Here is a 7,089-nt window from a genome sequence, read left to right as displayed (position 1 = left end):
TTATATTGATTCTGCTTCAAATTATATGGGCTTAAATATCGTCTAAACAATAAAGAATAAATAATTATTACTATTATCGTGATTGAGTGTCATAAAAAGCAATAATTAATGAAACATGTGAAATTAAAATAAGAAGTAATAAATCTAATATAGAAATGGAAGATTTAATGAAATTATCTAAATAATTTCTCGAACATAACCACGAAAAAAAGCTTGTATATTAATATACAGTCGCGAAATATCCGAAATTAATTTTAAAATGTCAAATTTCATATCCGAGATGAAAGTTGCCGAGCAGTTGCAATTTTAGAAATAGACCATTCCCATTCTGCTAACGATGGCAAAAAGGCAAAAATATAAAAAGCAGAAAATTTAAGTTTCTTATGGTCGCTAAAGGCAGTAGTACTACAAGTAGTAACTTCTGTTAAGAAGTCACTATTTTTAAATGACTTCGAAAGCCTTCAACCTTCATTCATCGTACTTATATACCTATATAATAGTCACTATTATAAATTAATAAAATATTCTCCTTTAACATTATGTAAATTTAATTTGGCCTTTCTTTGTTTTATTATAATTAAAAGATAATATTTATATGAGTATATAAATGTGTTCATTATGTAGGTTACATAGAAGAGCTGTCTAATTAAACAATTCATTTTAGGTGCCTACTTTAATAGTCATAAGATATGCCTTTAAAATGATAATATTCTTCATTTTATTTGCAGCTCTGAGGGATTACTGGCTGTTATCTAATGAAACTTAACTTTCTCATATTATTTGTTTAGTTTCCATTTTTTAGTAAAGATGATTTCTCATATTATTTGTTTAGTTTCCATTTTTTAGTAAGCTTTCAAGCTTATAGAAGTGGAAGTCATAGGCATCCCACGTAATTTTGTCAGTATCAAAATACAGTATTATAAAATTTCGTAATATTGTAAAACAAAATCTACTTTTACGATATTTATTTAAGATACGAATATAAAAAAAAAAAAATAAGCGAATGAGTATAAAAAGTACGTAAGTTGTACATAATACAAACGACTACTATTTGCAGTATCAATAGTTACATAAATATCATTCTTACCATTATATTTATATCTTAGTCTGACTTCTGTATCTTCAATTTCAACCTATTTGGCTCTATCGATCCGTTACAATAAGTAACATTAAAATTTTTATACTTAAAATTTTCAAAATTCACATATACAGTGTTAAAATTGACGTAAATAACACCTGTATCGTTCTTCAGGATTAACTTTGAGTGTTGCGTGCTCGGTATATCGACCCTAGGAAACTCGGTAACGCCTTCGGTGCTCGACTCTCGACTCCTAGTACCGGCCCTGACCCATTCACTGTTTCTTTAAACGGTGAAGCGTACGCTGAATCGTAGCATATAAGAAAACGAAATATTTATACGATTATAACCTAAGCGTCCCATCCGTATTTATTACGACGCGTTAGTGCAACGGTCACAGCGCTGGGTTTCGGTTGTTGCTCTAGCGGTTGCGGGTACGATCCCCGCACATGGCATACATTTGTATTGGCCATACAGATGTTTGACATAATCTAGACATTTGTGTTTGTGTATTGTGTGTGTGTCCGGGCCCCCGACACAGGAGTAAATCCTAGTGGGGACCGTTAAGTGTGAGACGTTTAAAAAATAAAATAAAAATATTGTTACTAAATTGGGATATATATGTAAGATTGATTTGACTCCTACGGATTAAACAAAATATAACTGGATTACTGCTTTTAAAATTACTAAACATATTAGCTATATATGTAAATCAAACAAAGCATATTCCAAAGATTGTCTTTATCACAACACAATTGACATGTAAGCCATCATCATAGTCAAATTTAGTGCACGTTACATATTGTGTTACGGTTGTGTGTTATTCTAACGACTAGAATCTGTAATTACATAAGCTTAAAGACATTAAGGAATGAGCCACAATATTGAGCGTCAGTTAACACGATGTTAAGTTATCACAGCCATATGTTTGAAAAGCGCCAGGGAGCGTATGAAATATGTTGCTAATCAGGCAAAAGCGGAAAGCGGGAAGCTTAGGTCTCCAAATAAATTCGAAATCATATTCTAAACCTGATGTATATTTCAAGTATAAGAAATTTATTTAAAAACTGTCCCCATCATGTTTCTTTCCCATTATATGGCGATGCGAATAACGATAATTAGGTAAACGATTGCAACTTGGCTCAGTAACCTACAATTATGCTAAATATCAATAAACTTTAATGAAATAAAAAAAAAATGCATTGCTCTATATGGTACGAGCCACGTTCTCCGGGAGCAAGTACACGTTCAGCCTTATAGCTATTAGGATAAAGTGAAATATTATATTCGAGAACGATAAACTTAAATACAAATGTCTGATTAAAATGTTTTATCTGAAATATTCCTATCAGTAGGTATAAGTAGGGATTCTATATGAAATAATTTACTGCCTCTTGCTTTACTCGTGTGGGTTTTAATTTGTCCAAAAACTATTTTCAGAGGTAGTAGTTAACTATTGGCAGTAAGTTCCTATATACACACATAAAAAGTAAGTTCGTTTTAATATATTTCATTTTATTTTATTCTTTATTCAGTTACTTGTACTGCTGAAAATGAGCACAAACGACACTAAAAGTTATTTAAAAAATACGAGAAAATATTATTATTTTCTCCTATTAGTCTCATCATCATCATCATCAGCCTATCGCAGTCCACTGCTGGACATCGGCCTCTACACTCTAATTACTCTGTATAGTAAGAAATGTTATAAGCCTTAAAATAATCACACTGTGAATTTTAGGATCGAAGCAATAACAACAAACATTCAACAGTCTAAAACGTATCGAACTTGTACCCGAGAGATACCCCCATTCTTTGATTATAAATACTGAAAATACTTTAATAACCAAAGCATTCATTGCAGATTTTTTATAAGAGAGTGGAGTGAAAGAAAGTGAATAGAATGGCAATAAATTTTATGTAGGACATATAATTAGACTTATGATGTTTTAAGACAAGTTTTTCTGAGAGTGACTGTTAAGTTTCTTGCGCACTTTTCACAGCAGTACTTGAAAAGAAAATTTAATTATGATACATCGTATAATATATAGTATATACATAGTTGTATATAGCACAATATGATTAATTAATTACAGCCGGTTTTTACTTAACAACAATTACTAGAATTTGAAATATAAAACCATTTAAGCGAGTTTAATTGCGTATAGTAATTACGAAAGAAATTGTAACTGTAGTCAATGTTTTATATTTTATTTTTTTCAAATGAAAGCGAATATCGAAAAACTCTATAATTAATGTAATATAATTAATAACGTATAAATATTTTGCTATTAGAATGCTACAAGTACATTGAAGTAATATAGGCTATAATAAAACAATATGTCTACGTCTAGCAGAATAATCGTCTTACGTCACAGGAAACATTAAGTGAATATGATCGTTAAAACATTGTTATTGTTAACTTTTTAATTTAATTTAGTGGTTTCGACAATCATTTTAATATAAAAATTTTAATAATAACAATGGCTAGTACAGTTCAGTTCTAATTGTAGTATATGTACAGTGTAGTGTGTTTGTGTCTTTGCGTCTAAATGCGGAAAACCGAGCCCACTACAATACAATACAATACAATAATGTACAGTGTAGTTGTCGTGGTAGTACTATAGTTCAAAATAAAATTGTCAATCTGTATGTTTACGTATTATAATAATTAATGAAAAAAAACAATTTTGGCCTTTATTTAATATTTAAAAACAAAAGAGACAAAAAACGAAATTATCAAACCCTAGTAAATTTAAACAATTTTTTTCTATGATTATAGTAAATATAATAGTTTAAAATATTTAGTTATAATTATCAGAAACATTTTCTCAAGACTAACGTAACCAAAAGGTAACAAACACCCAAATTCTAAATGATTGGGGTCAAAATTTTGTAACAAAACGTGTAAAATACTAACTACCCTGGAGATTAATCTATACACAAATGGAAAGTAAAGCCTAATTAAAAACTCCTTATTCAAATCGTTCCAATAATAAAAATATTACGTTTTACAACAAAGATGCGAGTCTGGTGAACATCGATGTAATTTATTTTTAAGTAACACTTGAAGCCGATTGGAGTAATACGCTATTTCACCAGCGCTTGAATCGCCACTGACACGCCATAATTGGCGTTCGTTCCGATTGCAGTTACCGTTACTATTGAGTGTAAGCTATTACGAATTAATGAATAATATCGAAATGTTAACGCGACATTATTACTACTTCTTTTCGTGTTTTCGTTTTTTGATATTTCAAAGAAATAATTCCTTCGGAAACATCAATACGAATAAAATATGTTTTATCTGAATGAATATAATATAAAGTTGCTGAAACTTATTAATATAGGTAAATAATAACCTCGCGGTATTTATAAATAAGAATTATGTTATAGAGATTTAAATGGTCATTTCGATTTCTCGGACGAAAATTATATATATAATCATACATACATTAAAAAAACGATATCTATCCAAAAATCACACATCGAACCTCACTTGAAAACAATCACATAAAAAGAAAAGATATATATGTAAAATGCGCTTTCCAACTCCGTCCACGACAACACTGGCACATTACATGTAAGTACACGTTCACACACTATTCTATGAGCTACGACGTAGCACGGCGTAGCGTCGTGCGCTCTACGCGGCGATCGGCGTAGCACTGACGCCGCCACCCGTAGACCGTAGCTTCGCTCACACTGTTTCAATTAACTGCTTTGTTGCCTCATGTCATTGAAAGACCGATTTTGTCATAAAAATCCAGTGCATGTTTTGTTTTTTTTTTTTTTTTTGTTAATACATTTTAAATCCACCTCATGTTTGTTTGTTACTTTATATTTTTCTATTTTTATATAATACTAAGTGTACACACTACAACAATAACTAATATAAAATAGTAAAGTATTAATTTATATATTTATTTTACTTCTTATTCACTTGTATAGTAATTAGTTATGACCTCGTAAAAAAATTATAAAAAGAACTTAGTAACTTAAGAACGTATATACCGTTTTGTGCTTGTCTTTAAGCAAAGCGTTTCAGCTTCCTTGTAATCCTACTAATTCCTGAAAAAAAGACAGAATAACGATTTAGCTGTCCAAATGATATATTAACGGAGTGACATCTTAGGAGCCTTGAAGTAAGGCGAGACTTTTATTTAAGCCCTTTAGCGCAAATTGATAATTTGAATTGACCGATTTTGTTTTAAACAAAACTACACTAAAAATGACTTAACATATTAAGTATCTAATTTTTCTAACAATAAAACGAATCATAAGCGTATACTATATTATAAAACTGACAAATCTGTGACAAGCGATTCAAATGTGCTAATCTCCGAGCAACCGGGTCGGTCGTATTAAAAAAAACAACCTTTTTAATAAAGAAGGTTAGAAGCAGCATCACTCGACTCGCAACATAAGAGTTAGCGTAACAAAGTATAACCTTGAACGCATATAATCTGACTAAAACTATATAATAAAATATATTATATACTACTATAATACATATTTAACTAGATGCGACTCGAGGTTTCCCCTGTTTAATTTCCGATCCCGTGGGAATGTCGGGATTAAAAGTAGCCTATGTTGTATTTTTGATATCCAGCTATCTGCGTACCAAGTTTAATCATAGTAACTTTATAATAGTTTTTGCGTAAAACAGTTACAAACATCTTCCCATCCGCACAAAATTTCTCATTTGTAATATAAGTAGGGTGATTGCGTTGAAGTGCAAAAAAGGCACATTATTACACGTCTCTTCTAAACCGATACTCAACTCTGTAACCCGATAATCTTGTTGTCAGCTGTGGTTGCCTGTACTTCGCCCGCGGTTTCTCACTAGCTGCTACGATTGAGACTTTCTTATTCTGTATAAAAAAAACTTAAACCATTATATATCTTACTGCAATTGTAACATGGGCTAGATTTATGTGCCTATCCCGAAGCAAGATATAGGATTTAAATAGAACTTCCGACGTTGACCTGAGAGTTTTTAATGAGTCCCGTCTCAACTTCAGTGTCAGTAAAAATAGAAGATTCGTTCTGTTTCGGTTTTGAGGACTATTTGAATGTAAGTTAAAAGCCGATTTGAAACGGTTTGAGCTGTGTTAAGATCGGAATAGAGAATAAATTCTAACCACATGATTTATTTGTTCATGTTTTTGCATGAAGCTTTTGAACAAATTCTTAATAAATTATTTCCACCAATACGTGATATTTAAATAGAGTATCAAAAACATTTTTGTACAATGATATGGAAACAACAAATACGCATAAGGTCACGGAATCGTTTATTGCTCTAAGAACATATTCGTATTTACGGGCATACAATTTTTTTTTGACTAGTTGTTCCATTCCGAGTATTCAATTATATTGCCGAGTATTGAATTATTTATGTGTCTGGAATAGTTCATTCTATCCATTCTCATTTTATCCACGTCAAACTGTCAATCCTAGTTGTCATAAAAGATACTTGAATATTAACGTTAATGTCTTGAGAAAAAATTTATCCACCAACTTACTGTGAATAGCATAGAGGATTACACTCCAATTCGTTTCCTATACTAAGGGCGGAGTTCACCGACTATCATTTAACCAATGTTTGAGTAATCAGCCGATGAATTCCTAAACATCGGTTATGCACCCGGTAAAGTATTCACTGTTCACCACGAATATTTTAACTGTGGTTACGAAATCAGGCAATCACCATACGCTCACAGTGAATGAACCACTAATGAATGAATGCTATAAGTGTACTCATTAGGGAAGTCACATAGTTTTATATAGTCGACACGAGTTTTGGTGCCATCTATAGTTAGTAGCATAAAATAAAACGCTTTCAACTTGAGAAGTTCGAGAACGCATTGAAAACTGTTACGTTAGCATGTAATGTCCAATTTGGATGGGTAATAACGTCACGGCGCTGTCATTGTCAATTTTTTTTTTATTATTTCTTTGCACGTGCTAGCATTCTTTGTGTTGATTATTATTTTGTTCTGTTGTGA

Source organism: Melitaea cinxia, chromosome 14 (assembly GCF_905220565.1).
Source record: "Melitaea cinxia chromosome 14, ilMelCinx1.1, whole genome shotgun sequence".
NCBI lineage: Eukaryota > Metazoa > Arthropoda > Insecta > Lepidoptera > Nymphalidae > Melitaea > Melitaea cinxia.
The sequence above is the reverse complement of the archived record's forward strand: the minus strand, read 5'-3'. Positions refer to the sequence as shown.